Below are 25,997 nucleotides of genomic sequence, written 5' to 3' on the forward strand. Positions count from 1 at the left end.
AAAGACCCGAGCTGGCTCATTTTTATTTCTCAGCTCTCTAGTTCTGTGCCCAGTGAAGCATTCTCTGGATAGCCACTGACAGCTGGTGTGCAAGGGATATGTTGACTTCTCTGCTAATGATCCAAAACAAACAAAATAAATACTGGTTATTGTGTGCTGCCCCATGGAAGCTGTCCGTGCTTCTGCCTTGCAGCAGCTGGTAGCTCTGCACCTCTGCGGTGTGCAGCATCCCCGTGATGTCCCAGACTCTCACCTCGCCTTTTCATTGTGCCAGCTGATTTGTACAGATTACATTGGTGTCTGCAGAAAAGCATGGGGAGTCCTCAAGAGTTCTTGTGTGATGATGTGTTTATGCGTCGTTTACTGAGCAACATGCAACAAGTAAACAATGAATTTAAAGTGGGCGATAGTTTGCATTTTTCCTCCATAGTTCCCTGACTAGTAATACTGTAATATTAGTGAAGGAGGAGATGAATGTCAGAATAGAGAAATGTTATTGTAGAAGGGTGAGGAATATATATGTCCTACATAAGCCATCTGGCATGGCAGGCCTGTGTGTGGCTGCAGCTCTTAAGATATGAAATCCTTTTTCCAGCTGGTTGACTTTTGCAAGGGATTTTAAGTCTCAAAGAAGTTTTGGAGTAATAGATAAAATGACGGCAAAATGAGTTTTCAAAATTAAAGTAGTATGTCAAATTGTGCAAAGAAACTTTAATGTCAGCAGGATCCTCTTCTAGGTGAAACTCGAGTGCAGAAATAACTTCAGCGTACTACGGGTGGAGAGGCCAATTGTGTGTACAGGGACTTGGAGTTGCGTATAAGGCTCTTGATTTCCAGGTCAGACTTTATATTCTACCCAAGTACTAGTTTCAAGCGCTCTGAATTTTTGTTACCAGGAATTAGGACATAGAAATACTTGCCAGTGCTTAATTGCTGCCCCTAGACAATACATCAGTACATTCTCATAATAAAATTCACAGCTCCCTTTACATCACTATTAATCTCAGTGATGCACAACTTTAACAGCATTTGGAGTCAGACCAAGAAAAAAAGTTTCTTAGATTGGCAGGGCAAAAGTTTTTCCTAAGCTGAATTTTTTGGTAATGCTGCTTTGGAAATTAAAATAAAACCAATATTTTGAATATTTAAACTCCATTTTCACTTCAAAGATCTGCAGTATTAAACTTCTTCTATAGATACTAGATATTCAAATACAGTTAAAGTAAGAATTATAAAAAAAGCAGGATTGCTATTATTGATTAAACTGTCTTCATCTGGACTTTGGTGTATCTGCAGTATCTCTGTAGGTATTATTACAGCTAAACACTTTTCTCCCAAAGTGTAAATTACATCTTTTTAAACCCAAATCTACTATAGCTTATTTCCAGTAATGCTTCTGATGCAATTTGTTATAAGAATGAGGAAGTTTTATGTCTTACCTTAGAACACTTCTGTGAAGAAGAGTGCCATAATCTATGACTTGAGGTTTTTATTTCTTTTACTATAATTTACTTGAGCATGTGTTTGGTGACTCAAGCATTAAAGTTGGGATCCTTCTTGGAAATTTTCAGTTGCTGTGGATTTGACAGGTGGTCAAATAGGAATGCGAAGCGTATGATTTTTTTTGGTACACATGTAAGCTGTACTGAGCTTGTCTTCAGGGTAAAAAAAAAAAAGAAGGTACAGTGAGAAGAAAGACATTCTAACAACTCATGAAGCATGAACAAGGGATGACAGATTAGTAATACGTCTATTTAATGCTTCTGTTTGAATAGATGAGCCATCTAAGACCCCTTTGATCTACTGTACTTTCTGGGCAGCAAAAGAATTATGCAAAGGCAAAGTTGTTGCCTTCTTGTCACACAAAATATACTTTATTCTGTTGGCAATGGTAAAAGGGTTGCAAACTTTGTCATACAGATGACTCCAACTATGATGTAGAGTCCTGAGATGCTATCTTAGAAATCACTGAAACATTCACTGAGATTCAGTTACATTAATGACATTAAAGATGCTCAGTTACTCTATCTAAGAACAGTATCTAAAAGAGGCAGGTGTGAAATGGTTTGCCATCTCCTTCAAATGTACTGGGTTTTCTTCTTGAATGATGGTTCTGAAAACATAATCGGGAGATTAAAAAAAATGTAATTGAACAAAATAAAAATGTCTACTTTTGGTAATTTTGAAACAGTTTAATCCTTTATGAAAACAGGTTATTAAAAGTTAACTTGTGTCCCAAAATCTAATTTGGTTTAGCTGAATGCTGGGGATCTTTTTCGTCTCTGTGACTACAGGTAAAAAGGTTTTTTTGTCCATGCAACTAAGAGGGGGCAGGGAACTCTGCTCATTTTGTGCCCACTTCAAAATCTTTCTGCTGAGATTTTATCGTACGTTATACTTCTCTAGCAGGGACCTGAAACTTTCTGCTACTTTTGATAATTACTTAGTGGCATAAGTGACTCTGGACGGTGTTAATGCACTATCCAGTAAATAACTGTCAGCAGACAGATAGAATGGAAAGGGCTGTATGCAACAGAAGTAGCATTTAATTTACAGAAATTGCTCTGGGTAGTGTGGAATGCCCTGGAAACAGCCTGGAAAAGTTTGCAGTGATAGAACTGCTCTCTTAAGAACTCAAATTTCAGAGACTGAACCATCTGAACCATTTTGGGACTTGCAGCACTTCTGTTATTATCCATGTGGTGGGGTGAGGAGTAGAATGGCCTTGAGACAAGGAAAGTTAACAAGAGAAGGGGGAAAAAACAACTGAGAAATTATAAGCTTTGAATTATAATAGAAGATGAAACCAACACATTTCTGTAAGATCATAACTTTGTTTTTCTGCCCAGTGTTGACCTTCTTTCTTGTGTTTCCATTACTGTGTACTTGCCAGGTATCTCCGTTATGATGTTGGTATTCCTCCCAGCAGTGCTATAAACCAGGCTTCTCCTAACAGTGAGTTCAGTAAAAAGGGAAAGTCAGTCAGATCTGAAAATCAGCAAAGTTAACCTTCCCATGCTATGTCCAGACTTATTACAAAAGGTTCTTTGGAACTGTGAGTGGTTACAGTGAATTTCCAGCATCTTCAGAGAAAGCTATCAAGGAGTTGTATAGAAAGCTTTTATTTTAACCGTTTAGATGAAAACATTAATGATACTGAAGATGTCGGGAATGTTTTAACTCTTCAGTTAGTAACAAGCAGCGCATTGTCACAGATGTCAATAAACTATCAGTGATATTTTCTTCTCATTTGTTGCTGTTGGGTGTTCAAACTGCTTGATAAGAATACACCAGCTCATTAGTGATAACAGTATTTTGTCTGATGCAGTCGTTTTGCTTGTCCATTCAGCTATAAACCAGAAGGTTTTTGAAACAATGCAAATGTTATTAAGTCTTACATTGCAGTGACTTGAACATAGCATGATATCTCAAGGCTTAATTTAAGATCTTAGTCAAATCACTGAATCATAGAATCATAGAGTGGCTTGAGTTGGAAGGGACCTTATATGTCTTATCCAAATACAATGTCTTATCCAAATACGTAAGCTTTTGGATGAATATGCAAGCACTCTATCATTCAGTTGGAGTGTATTTGCTTTAGATAGATTTTTTTCACTGGAATTTGACAGGATTCTTCTTCATGCTCATGCATTTTGCCATTGTTGTGCTGGTATAATTGAGGCTGGAAGTGGCGCTGACTCCAACAAGGATCACTGTCTTAGGCCTGACGGTGCAGTGCTGTTTCTGACCTAGAACAGGAGCCGCTTGATTAGGAGGCTCTGAAAGTAGGTTGGCTAACAGTTTATTGTACTTGTTAGTGATATGCATTGTAACCTGCCCCTATACGTCCACCTTTGAGGTTAGTATTTGCTTTGAATGAATAGCCAGTTCAACATAAAATACAGTACACTATCAGCGCAGTCTTCGGCGATGCCTAGGCCCTTGTTCTGAGGACCGAGCACGAACTAGGTGAGGGAGGAAACAGGTAATTATATACAGGAATTCTTCACTATGGCTATAATAAAAGCTATTTTCTTGTATGCACAAGGTCTGCTATTCTACAAACCATATATTTCTGTCACCTGTGAGACAGAAGTGTAACATGGTCTTTGTACGTATCTTCTGTGAGATGTAAGAGTCTGTGAATGCCAAGCTGAGAAGTGAGTAGGTGTTCTGTGTATAGCCAGAGGGATCCTAAGCAGACCTTCAGCTTGCCAGGGGATGAGAAGAACTTGTGTTTTCTGTGACTCTGCATCATCAGTTTGGAGCAGATACCTGGAACAGAAAAGAAGTGGGCAATTCTGCAGCTTCTCAAATACTTGGTGTGGGATCTGTTTCTCTATAGAAGCTCTCTAATAATATCTTGCAAGCTGATAATATCTTCTAGAGGAAGATATAAATGGGAAATTAAAACATAAATCAATAGAGGATCATATTAAGAGAAGAGATTTTTACTATTGCCTCTTGCTACACTGTTAACTCCTTACCTTCTGTGCTGCTGATGAACATGGCACATGGCTAGAACTTTCCTTCCTATTGAAAAATGGGATACATTTTTAACATGTACCCAATATTTGACCTTTTAAAAAAATTATTTGCTGCACAAATATGTTTCTTTGTGTACTCCTCAGCCAAAGAAACTGTGTTTTGCAAAGGCGTTTGTACAAAGTACCCTTTTCACTGTATTTATTACGTGGAAGTAGAATAATATTTTCAAAAAGGTTTGCTGGCTTTGCCATAAATGCCTTGTTTATAACATTGTGACATAAGCTGTAAAGATGGCTATATATAATTGTTATGTATAAAGACATTGTGACGGTACGTAGACTGAACATTAAGCTAAAAGATGTCCATGCTGTATAAATTATATAGTAGGCCTTTCACACATATAAAAGCCAGTTATCTTTTGTGAGTATCACCCTTTGCTATAATGCTCTGTTTCACTGAAATAAAAACAGTGCTATTCCATTCAGTATCTCCCTTACTAACACAGTCACAAGTATTAAAAAGTGCTTATCAGCCTTCATAATCTTTCAAAATCTTCTTCTTTCATGATACCTTGACTTCTGTTAACTCCATTTGGAGATCGACTGTAGTTTTTCTGGCAGGATGGTTTCAAATGGTACTACGATTCCCCCATTTCTATGTTCTTTGGGAACTCACATTGCCAAAATCTCTCACAGTCGGCGTGTGTTGGTCTGCCGTGTCCTCTCCAGGGTCACGGTTCCAGAAAACCCAGGGCCAGCCTGTGTGTTAGTCTTGTCCTGATACAGTGCCAAGGGACACATACAGACACTTCAGATCTTGAAGCCTTCAAGGGTACACCTAGATAAGAATGTATGGAATATGTTTTGATTGACATAAAATCTTCCATATAAGCCTTAAGAAATACTTCTTTCTCCAGTTGCTGGAGTTTTCAGAAGTTGAAAGTGTTTGCTAGTCGTATTTTGCATTTTTTGATTGGTATTGCACATTGAGAAGATCTGTGCCAGTTTTTCAGAATGATTACAGATTCTGACAAAACTTGAAATGTTCTGAATTGAGTCTACTTGTTCTGTGCATTATACAACTTTGTCACCATGGTCTTTCACCAAGTGACTGCCTTCACTGTTTTCCCATCTTTCTTTTGAGGATTTGTATGCTGTGTTGTGGTTTCAGAAGACTTCGGTTTGTGTTTATCAGCCATTGGCACCTTCATTTAACACTCGAATGTTTGTTCCATTTCCTAGATAACTGATTATGGAATAAACAGTTTCTGTAACAGTGTTTTTTCAACATACTGTTGAAAGCTTATTCCTATATTCTATTGTTGTTTTTTTTTCTTTCTATTTCTTAATCTATTTTTAAACCCAGTAATTCATCTTCTTTCCCATACACTGCACCTAGTAGTATTATCTCACCCAGACATTTGTTTCTTTGGAGGATTTTTTTGACGGTGGATTGAAAACGTGAATGTATTGATAGCAGCTAGCTAGCATAGATAATAAAAGTGATGAAAATAGAATAACAAAAGATCAAGTGCAAATGAGGAAGCAGAATAAATGCTCAGCATTTATGCTGGCTTGTGTCAGTCTGGGGGTTCATTCCCTCTTTGCAACTCTTCACTAATGCATTTACATGAAGTTAGGTGAGGTTAATCAACCACCTTTTCAGCTGATGCACCACAGGTGTGTGTCAGTGTCTGCTGATACATTCTAAGCAACCCGTTTTTTGTTAAACAAAGAAGATCTATTGAGGAGAGTTGCATGCTGAGCAGCTTTATGATCAACACTGAGACAATGAAACCAATTATTCTCTGCCATCTCCTCATTTTCTATCATTGCTCTTTTTTTGCTTATATTCTATCAGTTTGTGACTTGTCAGAGTTCACAGAAATATAAATCAGTTAAGTGTTCTTTACGCTTATCTTAGGTGCATCAAATATTTGTACTACAATTGTATTAACAGCTACTGGAACAAAATTGAGCGTGATTAAAGTTACCAGTTTCTTGGCTGCCATTACATTTGAATATTCTGCTTTCTTCTGAATCAGAAGAAGGTTCAGACTTCTGTCAGCCTGTGAGCTAGCAATTAAAGTGACATTAATGGTGTTAAAGAATGTGTAACATTGTTCCGAGATATCTTAGAACCACTCAGTCTTAGAGCTGAGTCCAGGAACGTGGCTTCCTCAACTGGCAATTCATGTCAATTCTTAAAAAATACCCAGAATAAGCTTCAAAAGTTGTGTCAAAAACTCCTGTTGCAAAGCGTTTGTGAATTGGTCTCACATTACGTCTGCATGATCAAGACAGTCCATTAGACTTTAATCTTTTTCTGAAACTAACTCAGGCTAATAGTTACCTGACAAATACTAAGATTTTCATTTTTATATACAATTCAGTTGTATAACTTCATATCATCTGAAAGCCTGATACGACAATCTTTTTATCAGCAGTGTTGATATAGCATGGCAATGTAGAAATAGCTTGAAACTGTTACAACACTTCACTTCCTGAGTTTTCTAGCTCTCTGTCTGACACCTGAATTTTGTGCAACCTCTGAATGATGATAGATGAATTCTAAGCTGTCATGTGGACAACTGCAGCAACTGGTAAACTGGAGGCATGCATTTTATTTTTGTTACACTTCCATTAATAATCTCATTCAAAGGGGGAGGAACTATAAGAATTATAAAGCCTTCATGACCTCATTATGAGTTTCACTTAACTCCTGTGTTTCAGGATAACTGGAGTCTGTGTCCTGGACACTTACATAAAAATATGTTTTAAAATCCATGCATGAATTCATGTAACTGTACAAATGGCTGAGATTTGTAACAGAAATGTGTGGACTCATCCCTTACTGTACATGAGGAAATAGTTACCTTTTCAAATTACACTTTTATTTAGACAGATACCGCTATTCTCTTTAAGCACAACAGGTGCATACATCTCTGAATTTATGCTGTGATCCTCTCCATTCTACATGGAGTGGGAGCTCAGGTGGTGTTTTCCTTGACTCCTTTGGCAGCAGGGAAAGATATGGAGAGAAACAGGAAAACCCACCTGGTTAACATGTGGCTGGGAGGCTGGTGCCATCAGAGGAATTTTGCTTTTTGTTTTTTATCATTAGATGGTTTATTCAGCACCAGGTCTGCTGGCAACACATGTGGCACTCCTGTGTCAAATGGGGAAAAAGATTCTAGTCCAGAGTTGATGGGGTTCACTGACTGGGCTTTAAACTAGATTTGAAGGGGGGAAGGGGTTAAAAACAGGCTCACTAGAGATGAGACTAGGGGAAGTATTCTAGGGTCAAGGGTGAGATTGAAAGCCCAGCTGAAGTGCATTTACAGTAACGCAGACAGCACCGGCAACAAACAGGAGCTGGAAGCCATTGTGTGGTAGGAAAGTTATGACTTAGTCACCACTGCCAAAAGACGTTGAACTCATTTTTGTGACTGTAGAGTTGCAGTGAAGGGGCTGTAAGCTCTTTAGAGGGAATAGGCAAGGAAGGAGGGATGGTGGGGTGGCTCTCTGTCTTAGGGTGTGTTTTGATATTGTAGAGCTCAGTACTGGGAATGATAATATTGAATCTTTATGGGCAAGGATTGAGGGAAGGTCAGTGAGTGTGACATCCTGGTGATTCTTCTATAGACTTCCTAAGCAGGATGAAGAGACAGATGAAACATTCTATAAGCATCTGGCAGAAGTCATGTGATTGCTAGCCCTTGTTCTCATGGGAGACTTCAACTTACCTAACATTTGCTGGAAATGCAATGCAGCAGAGAGGAAGCAGTCTAGGAATTTCCTGGGGTGTGTGGAAGATAACTTCCATTCTGTCTGCAGCCAGATGTGAGATCTGGTGCTGCAGCTTTTCCCTCAGGGAGCTGCATAGCAGCCAGTTTCTCTGTGTTGCTAATGTGAACTTTGCCAAGGTAGCAGTGATACTAGCTCAGGACTGAGGAATCCTTCTTTTGAGTACTAACTGCTCCTGTGGTCGCTTCATTCTGACCTGGTTGCGTAACACAAAGCTGAGTCACACAGCATTCTGAGGCTCTTGTCTGTTTGTTGCACACTTTCAGCAGTTTTGTTGACAGCGTGCCTAGAGGGAAGTTTCTGGTATCTTGGTACTCAATGGTGCAATTTTTAATTTGCTCTTCATTGAGAGTCAAAGAGATAAATGGCAAAAAGCCCTGTGACTTTAGAGACACCTGTTCAGTATGGAAGAGCTGGAGGCAGCGCTAAGTATGCTATTAATATGAATATGATCAGCCCTTCCACTCTCAGTGCCATGATTTAAAAGGTGGGGCTTGATAACTCCAGAGAGAAATATGATAAAAAATATGGCTAGGGCTGTGACCTCCTCCTCTTGAGCTGTTCTGGGTGGGATGGTATAGTTAGCTCAGCAGAGTCCTGCTCAGGAGCAAGATGCAAACCTCTCTTGGGGAAGAAACACTTCCAGCACTTGTTTTCTGCTGCCAGGCGCAATGCGTATGGCAGTACCTGGTCACTCACCAGCTGTTGGATGCACGGTTCCCAGGTTCAGGGCTTGAATTTCTTTAGAAGACTTTAGCCTTGTTAGACAATTGTAGCCACCTTCTCGATAATTTTCTGGCATTCCTTCCCATGACTTTTGGGTGCCATGTCATCTTTTTTCACTGGAATAGGATTCAACTGTCTCTACAGCTAAAAGCCCATTTATCAGTTAACCGATGGCCTTTGTTAGCCCAAGTGTCTAGTTTTCCTTTGAGCTTGCATTAATTTTAAGCAAATTAGACAACCAGGCAATTTGGAAATCCATATCCTGTTGATATTTGCCCCTCTGTACAGAATTTAGGCTCCTTTTGCTCACAGGAGTTGCATCATTGCACTTCAAGGATTCCTCACCTGGCTGGATACTTGAGCTGCCGCTGGGATTCCTTGAGAATTCTGCTGGTAAAGCTTTCAGAAGGGAAAATTGACTAGTACCAAACTCCAGTGACAGATGACTACACTGATGGTATAGCTAAACCTTTGTTCCTAAATGATGATGATAGCTCTGTGCTGCACTGCTCTTGCTTCTGTGTGCAGGTGGGTGGTTTCAAAGGCATTCAGCCCTGACTTTGTGCACTGCAAGGCCCCTGTGTGGAGACGCTGGCTGTCTTACCCCAAACCTGGGATGTGTGATGCAGAGTTTAGGGTTGCAGACCTGTAATTTGTCACCACCTGTTTTGTGTCTGTCTCCCATAGGATCTTGCTTCTTTTCAGTGGAAAACCCCAGCTTTCATTTCCACTGTGTTTTGCCTTTGTATGTGAGCTTGAACCTTATTTGTGTCCATCCAGTGCTTTTGCTGTGTCGGGGATGTTACTCCTTCAGTTGGCCGATTTGATGATTTAACCTCAGCATTAAGCTTCAGTCCAATCTGAAATACTTTGAAAATAATCCCCAATATTTCCAGAATTAGGATCTGACTTCTCTAAAAATTTCTGCAGGCAAGAGCTAAAATGAGCATAGTGCTTAATAATAAGGTAGTGAATTCATTAGAAGTCATCAAAAATTCCTGCTTGGAATTGTTTATTGGAACCACAGGAAAAAGCTTTACTGCTTTGAAATAAATCTGAATAAGAATCAATAGCAGTGTTTTGTTGTAGGTTTGTTGTTTGGTTGTTTTTTGGTTTTTTTTTTTTTTTTTGCATTTTAGTATGGAAAATAAACCAAATGTAATAAGAAATGTATTAATACATTTCATAATAATAAATTTCTTATTAAATATTATTTAAATTTATTCTGAAAAGAAACCCAGCTAATTTGAGATAGAGATTAACTGTTTGTGAACGTAAGCTTTCAGTGATGAGTGCAGACAATACCTTTTATCCTTGTCACTCGGAAGCAAAAAGCAAACGCTGAGCTGCTGAGGCATTTTGGCTCTGGTAAGGAATCTGAATATCATAGATGCAGCTGCTGGCACACTCTTTTGTGTTAAAGCTCAGTGTAGAAGAAATGGAGATGGAAAAATTGGGTATCTACCTCAATGAGGTAGAGATTGATTCTTGGTTGCACAATCCAGTGTCGTGAGCACTTTGCTTCCCATTTGCCCTGCTTTCACACCAAACAACGGCGTTCCCCCAGAGGCACCTGCAAGGTATAGTCTCCCACAGCAAACAACAGAGTTCACCAGTAGTCCAAAACATTTTTGTCAATAAATTCATTAAGATTTACATAAAGAATATCATATGTTAGGCAAATTGAAGGGGAAGGGGAGAAGAGGAGATAGATTGGAGTTTAACAGAGGGAGATAGTTGCTCTCAAAAATTAATGACCTGTTACACTGGAATATGAAGGTTTCTTTCGTTTTTTTTCTTCCCAGAACAAGTGCAGTGCAGGCATATGTCATACAACTTTCTACACGTGTATGCAGATAAATGATCGTAACCTTCCTACTACAAGTAGAGCTGTTTTTAGCTCGGGTCCAAAATAATTAACCCTGTACCGTAGAGATTTCAATTTCTGTTTTGGGGGAGAATATTTCAGAAATGCTACACTACATTGTTTTGTAAATTATTTTTCTTCAGATTGGTATCTGAAAGGATTTATTTATAAAATTTTTCATGTTAGAAGTAAACAGGGGAACTATGCGAATGTTTGAAATGGCTGAAAGATATAACTTGCCAATATTTTTAGTAATAATATTAAATATTGATTATTTTACTGCATGATTGCCAAAATGAGTATTTTCATACTGGCACAAAATTGCAGCAGCTAATAAATTACAATGATGTTGAAGCTCTTTTTACCCATAGGGTTTCATAATTCAGCATTTGTCAATATCAAATCAATTCGTCACAGGCTGACGACACTCCATGACTCAGCAAATGAGAAAAGACCAGGAGATTTTTAAATTTCAGAACTTCTTCCCCACCAGTATTTAAAACTAGGATGTAGAACACCTAAGGACCTTTAACAATTATTTTTAAAATTAATAAATGTAATAATTCGTGGTGTGGAAAATCTGAGAGTACCCCCAGATTTTCTCCTCCTTTGCTGCTCTGACAATAAGCATCTGTCAGAGACTCCAGTTGCCCTACAGACTGTCTTTCTAGCTGCAGTTTTATTAAATGTGCACTACAGCTAGATGGAGGCAAGCCAGTTGCTTTTACTTGAGATTTAGTTTGTGTTTTAAAGCAGGTTTACAGAATTGCTTGGCTAGGCCTATAGGCCACTTACAGATGGATCTTTCTTATAAAATAAACCTTGCTTTTTTTTTCTTGCTGTTAGAATACAACCATATGGCAATAGTTTGGAATATACTTGTGTGCTCCAAGACACTCTGTCATCTTAAATTCTCTACCATGAGAACGCCCTGTCAGCTTAGCTGTTTGTGCAATATGTGTAGGACGGTTCTGTGAAAACAACATGAAAGCACTTTTAGAAATGACACAAAAATCAGCAATGGTCCCAGGGGTCGTTGAGTGATCAAACCAGAATTTGATTCAGTCTCTAATTAGGGAGGACTATAGACCTGCGAAAACTCTTCATCATGTCAGCCAAACAGAGCTGATATGTTTTGCCAGATGAGATAACATCACAGTAGGACTATTTTTTTTCCATTATAGCCTGAAATCCAAGAGAAGAGGTAATTCTTATTAGAAAAGTCTGCACGTCACATACTGAGTTATTTAGGGCCTGAACCTCGTGGATTAACCAGGAATGCAGAATATGAATCAAATTCTAAGCACTCCAAAATCAAAGATTATAGTTTACACTCCTAGTTTCTAATCACTGGACTTAGTAATATAATTTGTCACATGACAGCTTCATATAGTGTGTCTTATTTACAGGTAGTAACTTGTGAGCGTGTGGTAGTTCTTTCTCCCTGTGGTGCCCAGTGGCATGGATCTGCAAGGCTGCTACAGTGTTTGAGTTACCAGATCTGGGAATTTTGCTCAGAGCTTGTGTTCACTCCTTGCTGCCAGCAATCTCCTCCAAAAATGATATTTCAGCATATATTTCGTGAGCTTAGGTACGTGGTCTGCCTGGAATGTCAGCCTGCCTTCTGGTAGCACTGTTGCATCTAGTGATTTTACCACAATTCTATCATGCAGTGACTGGATCCCAGTGACATGTCTAGAAAGTTATTCTTTCTTGATTTGGTTTCTGCTTCCTCTGGAGAAACTGCTTCAATGTCAAGTGGAGGCTTAATGGTAGCAATGTGCAGTATGTGCACAGGACTGTACAGTGCTTTCAGCATCTGCTCGGTCTTCTGCCTGCATGTCTGTCTGGTAAGCCATCTGAAATGGATTTTTGCCTCTGTGATTGCCTCATATCTCAGCACACAAGAGGTTAAGGTTGAAGATGTCTCTCTTATATGATGTGCTGAATAATCCTTCCTTGTCCCAGTTCAGATGGCATGTAATTCTGTGGACCTATTCCCCACTTACAGTTAATCATGCCAAATGTAATGTGGAGGAAATCCAGAGAGAGAGAGAGATTGATAGCATAAAGAATTAAATCGAAGGTCTTTCAAGATTAGGAGTTTCACTGGCCATAATTATGTCTCAGATTTCAGCAGATAACTATCTTGGCAGAACGATCGTTCTCATGGCTTGCTACAGATCCAAAGTATTTCAGGCTTATGAAGTATTTGCTTGATCATAATTAGAAGGGTTGAAAGCAATTCTTTCTTAATAATATCCTGTCCTTTTTATTAATGATTCAAGAGCAGTTTTTTCCCCTGTCAACTGTCGATTTATCTTGGAAGTATTCTCTTGATTGCACTTAATATCTGGAGAAAATATTAAAGGAAATAATTTAGCGTACACTATGTATAGCTCTGTATTAATCCTTATATAAATAGTTGTAAACCATGTTGCACATACAAAGATTTTAAGTGGCTGAGCAGTTAACAGCAGTGTGCCCTTGTGGCCAGGAAGCCCAATGGTATCCTGGGGCACGTTAAAAAGAGTGTGGCCAACAGATCAAGGGAAGTTCTCCTCCACCTCTACTCTGCTGTGCTGCGACCGCATCTGGAGTACTTTGTCCAGTTCAAGAAAGACAGGGAACTTCTAGAGAGAGTCCAGAAGAAAGCCACAAAGACGATTTGGAGCCTGAAGTATCTCCCTTATGAGAAAAGGCTGAGGGTCTTGAGACTGTTCAACCTGGAGAAGATAAGACTGAGAGGGGATCTTATCAATGCTTATTAATATCTAATGTGCAGGAATCGAGTGGATAGGACCAGGCTCTCTTCAGTCATGCCCAGCAGCAGAACAAGGGGCAATGGGCTCAAACTGAACATAGGAAATTCCATATGAACACCAGGAAAAACTTCTGAAGGTGACAGAGCACTGGAACAGGCTGCCCAGGGAGGTTGTGGAGTCCCTCTCTCTGGAGATATTCAAAACCTGCCTGGATGCTTTCTTGTGTAACCTATTGTAGGGAACTTGCTTTAGCAGAGTGTTGAACTAGATGACCTCCAGAGGTCCCTTCCAACCTCTATGATTCTGTGATAAGTATGTAATGCATTTCAAATATTATACCTCCTCATATTTCTTGGCAGACCAAGTAAACAGATTAAACTGAAGCTCTGAGCAGTTACTTATCAACTGCTTTTGATGGTAATCTGGATTTAAATACCATCTGAAGGGGATTTCTGCTTGGATGAAGGTTGACTGAGTAAGGCAGCTGACAGGATGCTAGTAGTATCTAAGATAGAAGGTGGTGAGGCTTTAGGATCTCCTGACTTGAGCAAATATCAGGCAGGCGCAGCATACAAGTATATTGTTCAGTACTCAGGGAGTCTTCTTCAATACTCATGGAAGCACGTGCACTTTTTCTTCCACTTAGTTTTGCTTGTAAGAGCTTTTTGTTGGGGATGCTACAGTTGCCACAGTGTTCCAGGCCAAGAGGTTAGAGTGCTGCAAGGTGTGGAGTCACAGCCCACAGCTGAGAGCCGCTGGGAGAACCCAGCTGGGACAACCATGGTAACCTTTTTGTTAGGCAGCGTGTCTTGCCTGGATCTGCTTAACATAAGATTTGTGATTCAGACTTTTATTGCCTCCCATTACTTTTCAGGTACATCAGAAAGAGTTTGGGTTTTATTTTTGTTTGTTTATTTATTTTAAAATGCCAATGGATTATAGTTCTGGTAATTTTAAAAGGAACAACTTTACTGTTTACAACTGTGGATCCGATATGATTGATTAGGTAGTACTTTTGGCCTACATTAGTAGTTCTGTTGGTGAGGGCAGATGGCTGGATGTTCTCAGTTCAAGGCTCCTGGTGTACTTTTATCCTGCTGGGGCAACCAAGTCTTAGTAGCATTTAGATCAGGCTTTTTTCCCATCCCAGGCAATTGACAGCCATGTTTGGGAAGTAAGTGGTCAGAAAGCTGTCTTTTTTATTTAGTTCGGGGATTTTATTATGGATTTTTAAAAATCATTTTTGACATTTCTTTAATAGCATGATGCAGTAAGTTCTGGAGTATAATGGTGAAGGTGTAGAGCTTGAAGTGGAACAGCAAAGATGTCTTTGTTTCCCCAAGGCTTTTCAATTTATTTAACTAATTAAAGATAATAGGCCGGGTAAATAATCATGGCACCAAGCCTGCCTGAGTTCAAGAAGTATGTGGACAATGCTCTTAAACATATGGTTTGATTTTTGTGTGGTCCTTTCTGCAGCCAGGAGTTGGACTTGATGATCCTTGTGGGTCCCTTCCAACTCAGGATATTCCGTGATTCTGTGATTCCCATTCTGCCAACTTGGCTTTTACCGTCCTGTTTTTTTTGTTTTTTATTTTATTTTTCTGAGAGCTATGGTGAACGCAGAAACTTTCTGCCTGATATACTTGCATCATATACTGCAATATGTCAATATCTGCCGATTGCATTAGACAGTGGGAAACTTGTAGGTACAGCCAACTACAAAGTTCTCAATGCTAAATTGTTGCGTATGGGGATTGCTTTCAGTGATGCTGTTGGGTTTGGTTCTGGATCAGAATGGATGAGCCTTTTGCAGATAAGGTGCACACTAGGAACATGAGGGTTGGGGTGGTGGTATGTATGGTCAAATGCTCTCCCTCTAGTCTTGAATAATAGGCTTCAATCTACTTCCAGATGCCTCCAACGCTCCACAGTATTTGTGAGCCTTCATCACCCGATGTAATGGCGTTCTCTTTCGTAATCCCCTTAAAATATTCCCTGACAGTAATAGCAACAGTTTTCACTTCTCTGCAAGAGCAGAAATTATTCACCAGACAGTCCTGTCCAGCTGCCCTAGGTATTGTACTGCAGTCAGCCCTGGTCCCCCAACCATGGTGGCTGGTTTTACTGAATGGTGTTGACCCACGTGAATTCTGTGGGCTTTTGAGAACAGGAAGAGATAATATCTGGACTTTGCTAATCCCTGCAGGGCTGTCTCCTCCTGCTTGCATGCTGCCTGGAGAAGAGGTGTCTGTCCCTTAGGCTCTAACTGCCATCTCAGGAAAAGCTGTTTTCTAATGATGATCTCGGGGATGTTATATATTACAGTCTTACCCAGATAGTTAAACAAATATATGGTACTTTTACTTACTGTGCAGATGTTTTCAGGAGAAAAGTGCCCATTTTTCCAAAGTCTTTCATGATGTAACTGCTTTCTCTAATGCACATACGTACACTTCTTACACCAATAAAAGGTCTTTTCAACCATAGATCTCTGTAACAACAGTAACATCTAGCTGCTAATTAGAACACTGACAGATGTTTGTCGCCTTCTCCTCTTTATCAGATACCTGTCATTGCTTTTTCTTTTGCACATATCCATTCTTGGAATTCATATACAGCAGGAATATTTTCCTGTGCTGAGCTGTATGCATCTGGCTCTTATTGGTGCATCAGACTTATTTTCTGTGAGAAGACAAAATGACACTTTTAGTTAGGACCTGCAGGCAAGACTGCAAATATAGTCCACATGCATTCCTGCTGATAACAAAGGCTGGAGTCTAGTATGGCCCTGCAAAGATACCTCAGTGTTTGGAACAGAACGGTTCCCGCCTCTACCACTGTCAGGCAAGACAGAAAGCTCGGTTAGAGCTACCTGTTAAACCAGGCCCCTGGGGACAATGCACATCAGTAGGCAGAGGCAGAAACTGGCTCAAACTGTCATTGCATCCTCCTAAATGTCACCTAGATTTGTGAAGGGAAAAAAACCCACAGTGCATGCCATCATCACAGGGTTGAACTGGACCCCTTGGAGCTTGGTGTCCCCCTGAGCTGCATCACAGGTGCTCAGCCTTTCACAAGGAAAGAGACATTGCAGAAAGAGGACAGGTATATAACTGCAGTGATGATGCGCTACTTTCATATTCTTTCCTCACTTGGCAGTTCTCATAATTAGTAAGATAATCTGTCCATGCAGTTGCAGTAATTTTTTCTGGAAAAGTGGAATGGACACCTACACTCATGTACTGAAAGCATTTGGAGACTGACTCTTAGCTAGGCATCATTAGTCCCTGGAGTTCGCTCCCTACTGAGATTAATAGGGTAATTCACTGTCGACGGTTTACGGGCGTTAGGCCCGATTCCGTGACAAAGGGGACGGGGGACCCAAGGGCCCACGTCCCGGGAAAAGGGGAAAGGGGAAAAGGGTAGGGAGATGGCCCTGAGAGCAAAGAACAGCGGCAACAATCTGAGGAGAAACAAACTAATTTACTAAATAAAATATCGGAATGCAAAACAACACACTATAATACAATATAATTACAATTTAAGCTGATAAATTCAATACAGAGAGAGAGAATGTCCCAAAGTCAAGGTAGGCCTTACTCTACTACCGACGATAAGACGGCTGGAGAGCGAGGTGCTGCCAAGACGAGAGACGGCGGAAAAAGGGACGAGGTCTCGTGATCTGCAAGTTTTTATACTGCGAGCTTCTATCTTTTCCCTCCGGCTGGAAAATGGTAACAAAGGAGCAAAGTACCGTGGGGACTGTAGTAGTCCTTCTCTTCTGAGAACTAGGTATGTCCACTACATGATGTTATGATGTGGAATACCAATAACCGAAAATCACAAAACCATGACATTCACATATCTCATATGTTAAAACAGTACCTCAGTTAGGAGCAACATCTCTTATTTTCAAAATGTTTATCTTAGTAGCTATCAAGATTGAGAATTAACTCCTGTGTTTTTTCAAGGCAAAGTTCTGTCATGCAGCGTTGGCCTTGGACAGGCAAGTAGAAAACATACCAAATGAGCATACAGACTAATGATTTGCCTTTGGCTCTCTTCCACATCCAAAGTTAAAAGAAGTTAAGCAATATGATGAAATTACTTCCTTTTAATAATTTCTTCCACATAATTTCCAGCTTTTTTTTTTTAACCATTTAGTAAGTTTTCATAATACTGGTGCTTTCATGCTTCCTTACCACATCATTAGAGAAGTGAATCCCTGAAACTGGGATGTGCCAATGCTATCATTGGTTCCCTTTTCTCGGCCACAAAGTTTTTTATAACAGAAGGCCTTAAGGTCTTTACTTGCATCCAAAAAAGTCAGTCATAATGATTGCTCCCAACCCCATCAGCATTCTAGTAGCTAGATACCAAACACTATTGGTTCATTTCCTAAAGGGTCTCCTACACTTTAGTTTTCTTCTGTGAGGCTTAAATAAACTGGAAGTTGCCCAGAAAGGTTTTGTGTAATGCTGGACAAGCAGGCCCTACACTCCTGTAATGATACTTTTTTTAACCAAATTCTGGCTGATGTTGGCCAGCCGCCAGCTCCCACCTTGCTCACTGATGCAAAGATCTGTGGGCTGAGGCAAAGACAGGGACGTCACTTGCCAGGTGCCATCACAGACAAAACAACTCAGCTTGGGTGAAATTAATTTATTTGCCTAAAAGAGATTTTGACAGTGATTTAAAAAAAAAAAAAATCCCCTTTTCTTCCCCAGGCTCAGAGCCTCTCCTTCATTCCCAAATTCACCTCTGAACAGCGCAGGAGCATGGGGGGCTGTGGTCAGCTCACAGCAGTTCTTCTCCATTGCTCCCTCCCGTCACATTTTCTCTGTTCCAGCTCAGGGTCCTGCACAGGCTGCACTGGGGATGCCTGTTCTGCCATGGGCTCTCCGCTGGCTGCAGGCGACCCTCTCTGGTACCTGGAGCCCCTTCCTATCTGGCCAGGGTGCTCACAGAGCTGTTTCACACACCTTTTCCCTCACAGCATTTGCCCTTTCTCAGGCATTTCCACAGAGGCACCACTGCCTTTGCGGAGGCCTGAGGAACCATCCGGAACCATCCGGAACCAGCTGTGGGGCACAGGGCGCCCCAGCCTCTCCTCACAGAGGTTGTGCCTGCAGCCCTCACCGCCAGTGCCTGTGTGGGGACTCCCAGCACTTAATAACCAAGCAGTTTTGTACCTGGGAACACGATGAGTAACTTAGGGATTTGCTTTAAGGTTTTTATAGAGATATTTTCAAAATTTGGCAGTTGGAAGCCGAAAAGTTGGAGGTAACAAAGCTGAATGAAGCTGTAAATGCAAGGCTGCAGAAGAACCTGTCTACAAGGTACATTTATGGCTCTCGGGTACCATAAGGTGGTTTCCCATCCTGGCAAATGCTCTGGAGCTGGAAGCTGAAGGCGTCCAATGTGAGGAGAGACTTTGCTGCAGCAGCACCTGTACCACAGAGGCAGAAGGCCGTGCTGCAGCAGGTACCGTGCTGGGCAGGCTGCCAGAGGGGAGGAGTGGCTTCCTTGGGTCCTCGGGATTTCTTTCCCGTGACTGCAGATGCAGTTATTATAATCCTAAAGCCAGCTTTGGTCTGGGCAAGCTTATTTTACTTGAGCAACAGCAGTATGGCTGTACCCTGTGGGAAACTGGCTGACGTCGCTGCTCTTCCTTTTGCAGTGGCCTCTGACAGATGCTGTAGCTGTGCATGTGCAGCAATGCTATTTCTCATTTCCTCATTGGCAGGAGAGAGCTGGAGTGTGCCTGTGCTGCAGAGCAGATGAAAGATATTCATATAGTGGTGGTTTGGCAATTCCTCCTTGTAAATGCAGCTGATTTTGGAGGGGAAGTCAAGAGGGAGAATTGTGTTTGCTGCTTCATTTATCTACTCTTTGCTGTAGTTCTTTCCACCTGTCACCACTATAAACTTTGTTCTCTCTGAAAGAATGTGCCATGTTAACAGAAGTAACTAAATTTAGCAGTTGGTTTGAGAATTTAGTTCTGTCTCTGCTTTTGGATATCATAAGTGATCACATAGCAAAGTGACAGGCAGCAAAGGAAAGAAAGCAGGAAGGAGAAAATAAAAGGAGTTGCATTTATCTTCACTTTGAGAATGCTGAAATCCTTCAGTGTGAGAGAAGCAAGGCTGCCTGGTTACATGGAGAAGCACCTTCTCTGCTTAGTGGCATTTCTGTTGCCCACTTCCATAACCAATGCAGTTAAAGTCACGTGCACATGATCAGTTGGCTCAGACCTTACTGTATGGGAGTTATTGGCCCTTTTTTTTTTACTGATGTAGCCACCAGAATAAAAGTGATTTGTTGTTGTTGTTGTTTTTTCCTACATGTGGAAAAAAAAAATCACATCTGCTTTGAGGCTGATTTGGAAGCAGGTGAAGAATTTTAGCAGGATAATGGAGTACTGATTAGAGCTAATTTTACTTTGATTGACCTGCTTTGGTGATTTGCTCTGTCTCTCTAAGGTGAGAGTTTTGTTTTTGTCCCTGTTTGGAGGAGACTTGCTCTTTAATGGGCAGACTGTATGTACTAATCAGCAGGGGGGTGCCCAGATGAATCCCTTTGCTATAACTGAATTATACTGCATCAAATTTACTTTTTAAGGTGATAGTTGACTCTTCTGTGCAGTGAGTAAAAGAAACTTTGCATGTCCTTTGCTTACATACAGAGACATGTAGATTCGGTTGCTGTTGTATTATTTAATCTTGAGGAAGTTTATTTTGTCTATGATACACCACTAAAATATGGCTGGTTTTTCACTCTGCTTCCAAATCCCACAGAATAGTAATATTTCACATTTCTGTAATTCCTAGTTTTACATCTACTTCAGCCCAATACAAAACTTTTTAATGTGGCTAATTCTGGAACATAGAAATGGCTAGAAATCCAGTGACTTTATAGAGCGTCTTGAGAGGGGGAGCGGAGTCATGATGAGGGAGCAGCAGAGAGGATGTTTGGCAGTCAAAACATAATTAACCAGAACAAAATTTGGTCATTATTTGGTAAAGGAATATTACACATTAGGCACTGTAGGTCGAGGAATGCTTATGGTCAGTTTCCCATCCAAAGGTTGTCACCTCAGTGCACTGCTTGATCATGTTATGTTACTGAAAATGTTTAAATTAGGTTGAACTTTTATGAATAGAATATCCTGAGCAAGTGCCCGGTATCATTATAGAAGTTCAAGCATGTTCACCTGTACCACAGGTAAAAATGAAATCTTGAAATCAATATTTGAGCACTGTGTTTCCAATGGAAACAGTGGTTTAGAGGTCTTCTGTAAAATAATGGCTTCACCACATCCTGCTGACTTGCCATTTCTAACAGGGTGGTAGCACACCAGGTAAACTGGCTGTAACTTAAGATAATATTTATTTTTTGCACTGTATTAAATTTGTATTTTAATCAATGACATTTAGAAGCTCACCGGGAACCTCAAGACAGTGGTTAAACAGATATGAGTTTCTATTTTATTTCTGCACTGAAGTGCATTTACAGTAACAGGCCCAGTTTTTAGACTCTTCTACAAAGAGCTGGTGTAATAGCTTGAGCTAAAGATAGACCATGTGCATTGCCAAGACCTAACAAAGACTTATCTTACAAAGATTATTAGCAGAATAAATCACTCCAGTACTGCAAAAGGAAGCAAATTCTACATGTGTCATTCAGAATGATAGTGAAGATTTGGACAGGTTTTTTTTTTTTGAATGGCACCTTGTGCAGATTCTTGTGCAAAAGAACTTTTTTTTTTTTGTAGGTGTAGTCACAAGATCAAATATGTCAAAGGTGTTAAGAAATAAAGCTGAAATGTGGAAATGGTAAGATTCGTTCAAAATGTATATACACTGTGTGTGTGTGACTGTTGAGATGCATTTACATTTGTATCCATGCATGTCTGGTGAATGAATTTTAAGGTCTTTCTGGACAGTAATCAATTTCTACTTTTCCTTTATGAGATCGGTAGTATGGGTAACACAGTCCTAGACTTTTGTAGACTGATGCAGTCTATTTCTAGAAAGTGCTTTCTGTAAGGCTGTATCCAAAAGGTCACCACCCTGGCATAGAGGAGAAAAATAATACAGATATCTTGCAGTCAGAGACAAATAGTTTTCCGCCTTAGTACACATCTCTGCTACTAAAAGTGTACCGCAGCAAGGAAATCCATTTACAGTTTTCCTTTTACATAACAGTTGCAATGCCCTTAAGAGCCCCCAGTTGTTTCCATATTCTCTTCTCTAGTCCTACAGTATAGCTGCAATAAAAAGCCTGTTTACTGAGAGCCAGTGCTGTTCTGTGAAGTGTTTTTCAGCAAACATTATAGGTCAAAAGCATGTGTTTTGACAGCTTTGAAAGTGTTCTCAGATAATAATAAGACTCCTACTTTTTTTTCATTGCAAGAGTTCTTTACCTAAGTGTATGTACCTTCTTACAGTTTTGTTTTACATTGGTCTAATGTAAGCATACTTGTGAAAGGCAAAGCAAATGGAGATAGACTAGCCTTAGAATTGCCACATCTCTGATTGGTCGTAATCAGTGTCTGGGGGTAGCTGCTTACACCTGTGCTGAATTTCTTCATCGAGTAACACCTGTATCCTCTGCACAGGCATAATTGATTACTGGGCTGTTTTTCCTTTTGCTCCTTCATCTTTGATCCTTTTTTTACTTCTACTTACGTACCCAACAGCCCACAAAGACCTCTTTCACATCCTGAGGTAGGGAGGACTTTATTCTGTTCAGTTCTGCTGTTTTCCTTGTCAATAGTGTCGCCCTGCTTCTGTGGTAGGCTCTATAAATATGGCATCCTCCTCAGATTGTGAGACTCCCTGAGTCTTTCTGCTTGTTCTACTTTCACCCTATGCCAAATAGAAGCTTGCTTAATGTCTTCTGCATCTTAACCAGTATTCTGCCTGAAGATCTGTTGATGCGACTTCCTTTTTGTATTTTCCTCTTGTTCATGTTGCTAGTTTCATCAGCCGTTTGATTCTTCCTAAGTACTTTCAAGTGCTGTTGTCTCTGACTTTCTTAGTTTTTATTTAGAGAAGGTAACAAATGGTTTTCTCCCATCTGTATTTTTGTTCATACTACTGCAGTAATTTTGAACAAATATGTTTTGTCTTTTGGTCCTCAACCTTCATGTGGGATTTTCTCACGTTGGTCGGTATCAAGATTGTTGAAAAAACATCCTTTGTTATGCTGGTTTTGTACAAGATCCAGTTTTGTACAGCTAACAGTGCTCCTCCGTCTTGTCCTTTGCTGCAGTACCAAAGCAGCAGGAAAAACTGTAATGAAAATCTTGATCTCTCCTGGTCCAGCTATTCAATAATACATAAATATTCATAAGTGAATTGGTGCACTTTCTACAATAATCAAAAACAGACTAGATACTGTTTCTTGATATAGTGCACTTGGCAATAGATGTACATCAGATCTCGACATTTTAATGTTTCATTATTATCTACAAGAAAAGCTGTATGTTATATGTTGAATAAGAGATGAAGAAATAGATCAGCAGAACAATGGGATAGATTGAAATCTGGTGAAGTCAACACTGCAAGTGCCTTTTCAGGCATATATGTATTAACATTATATTTTTTAACTTGTCTATGTAGCTTTAAACATTTAGGAAGTTAAGAGTTTTTTTTAAGTACATTAAAATATGTAAGAAAATACAATAGTTCATTAAAATAGTCCAAATTTAGGCATAGAAAAGAAACAAACGTTCAGTGAAAAGTCATTCGTTATCGTATACGACCAACATAAAGAATAGATAATATTTAAGACGTAGTTCACTCCTCTTCTAATGATTACTGGCACCAGTGCTATTCTCCCTGTTGTGTATAATGGAAAATCTCTGAAGCCTTTTCTGTTTTGATAAAGGAATAAATTCAGGCTGTGCTCTCAGTCTCTCCCCTAGTATCTGAAGATAGCATTTTTGCTGGCACTGTTACTAATGTATCTCCTATCTGAGGAGCAGAGGTGAACAATTGACCTCAGTTTTTCTCATGCAGTGGAACTGCTTAATGAGTATAGCATGAATGCTTACTCTTACATTGATATCCCATATTGAGTAAAGTGTGATAGCATGGATTACCACAAGCATTGTATCCCATCCCATCTGTGCATAATTCACAGGGCTAAATAATAACCAAAAGTTTGCAATCACAATTAAAGAGATATTTCAAAGGCATTATGCATGGATGCAAAAGCAAGACTTGGCTTTGTCCTTAAGAATGAGCTATACATCCAAACTCCAGAGTAGAAATGTATCTCTTTACAGTTCTGTCATTAAGCAAGTGTGTTCCAACTTTAGCCATATGGTTGGTAATTAGAATAACAGATGAAGTTCAATAAATATGTTCCTTTTAAAATGGACAAATTTGTAGCTTTTGAGCAGGTGAAATTACTCCTGTAGTTCAGTGCTTCTATAAACAGTGTCTTAATTGTGTTTGCAACTAATGCAATCAGTGGTCCCACATTGGTAGCTACGAGCAGTTTTGTCTATTAATTTAGTTAGGAAGGAAAAAGGAATGATGGAGCTGGTCATCTCCAGCACCATCTGTGAGTTACAGAACGGAGAGAAATGTACCAGTTTCCCAAGTGCCGTCTGTGGCATCTTTAGCCAATCAGCAGTGAATGCATATTATAATAATTAGAGTGAAGCTAATTGATATTTACAAGATATCTGTACATGTGTGGCTTTCTTTGAGTGTTCCCTACTATACAGAGAGCCTTTTTAATGCAAAGGAATGGTTCAACTACCTTGTGAGAAAGAGTGCATAGCTGGGGATCTGACAGTGGGCATGCAGCTCTTCCCACAGGTTGCCATGGGTTTGCCCTTGGTTAGCAGTAAAAGCGAGTTAAGTGGGAAAGGTCTTTGCTAACATATGCAAAGTGAGGGTAACATTTATTTGGGCTCTCTGAAAGCAGAAAGTTCTCCTGGGCTGCCTTCACACAGGGGCACAAGAATGAACAGGAAGCTGCTAGAAAAATTGGAAACCAGAGTAAACTCTGACTGAAAGTAAACTAGATATCTGCTTTCAGTGTCTTCCTTCGGCAGACAAACAGAACCCAGCCTCCAAGGCTGTCAGTCCTGTGCTTTCAGTGGCTTAAATTAGCTTTAAAGATGCTTTAGAATTTTGAAGAGTGATATCCTTCACTACATGGAAGCTAGCTGTAATTCTGGTACAAACCAGAATCAGACGATAGACCATGATTTTTTAAATTTTGTGATATTTGTATTTTTATTTAAGTTCACACTGAACTTAAATAGTAAAATGATTTGGAAGAGGTATATGCTGTAAACCAATCTTTGTTCTTATATGTGTCATTCCTGTTGAAATCAATTTGTTTAAGTAAAGGTTGCTTTGTTGTTGTAGAAGCAGCTCTTCTGAGTGACTACAGACAGTGTAAAAAGCACCACGAGATTACTGAGTTTCATAGAATGAAGAGATCTTTTCTGCTATTAAATTTAATTTTCTTATACTTTGGGTGGGGGGAGTAGACAAACAACTGTTGAGGTGAGCAGGAGCTGTGCTGACTTTCAGGTGGCGTCCCTTACAGGTAAAGAGGCTTTCCCTAACTCACACCAGCTGAGAGGCTGTTCCCACCATTTAATCACAAAAAAGTAACTGGGTAAAATGAGCTCTTCTGATAAAACTAGAGAACCTGCTTTGTTGTTCTGCAGGAGAATTTTAGGGTTTTTTTAATCTAAGGAGATGAAAAGCATAGCAAATTTCTTTAGCATTGCTCCTATGTCACTGAGAATCTCAAGAGTTTATCTCTGCTTGCCAGGATTTTCTGAGTGTTGCCGTGCTGTTATGGTTGCTGCATCGCTGACTTGGCTGGTGGAGTTGAGAACAGACTTAAAAATGCAGAGAATCCACAATAAACTGTGAATGGAAGGCTCTGTAACGAGCACCTTGGAAGATGAAATCTGAATTTGGATTGATCTGAAGGTGAAGAATTAGGATCAGGCAACCAGTGTAGGTAAGTGCAGAGTTAGAAATGTTAGAGAATATTTGGCGTGATAGTTGGTCAGCAAAAATAGATCTGGTGGCTATACCATGTAGTAAAGCGAACATACAGAATATGTGCCAACAATGCTGTGCTGCTACAAAAAAAAAAAAGGCACACTATTTTTGGTTTGGGAGATCATTCAACATGAGGGAAGATAGTTTTCTGTCTTTCTTGGGACTTTGGATCCTTCATTTGGGAAATCAGCTTGCAGTCCTGAGCTTCACCTATTAAAACAGACAAAAAGTAATGACAGAAATTAAAAAAAAAAAAAAGAAAAAGAAAAGGGAAAAAATGGAAATGAGAGGTTCA

The 25,997-nt window shown here is 39.9% G+C and overlaps 1 long non-coding RNA gene across 1 annotated transcript; it reads left to right on the forward strand.

Moving 5' to 3' along the window:
• On the forward strand, positions 18,376 to 25,745 carry LOC110404426. The gene is made up of 3 exons (XR_002442223.1): positions 18,376 to 19,139; positions 21,430 to 21,490; positions 25,464 to 25,745. It is a non-coding gene; the product is annotated as an uncharacterized LOC110404426 (long non-coding RNA).

Source organism: Numida meleagris, chromosome 10, assembly GCF_002078875.1.
Source record: "Numida meleagris isolate 19003 breed g44 Domestic line chromosome 10, NumMel1.0, whole genome shotgun sequence".
Classification (NCBI taxonomy): Eukaryota; Metazoa; Chordata; class Aves; order Galliformes; family Numididae; genus Numida; species Numida meleagris.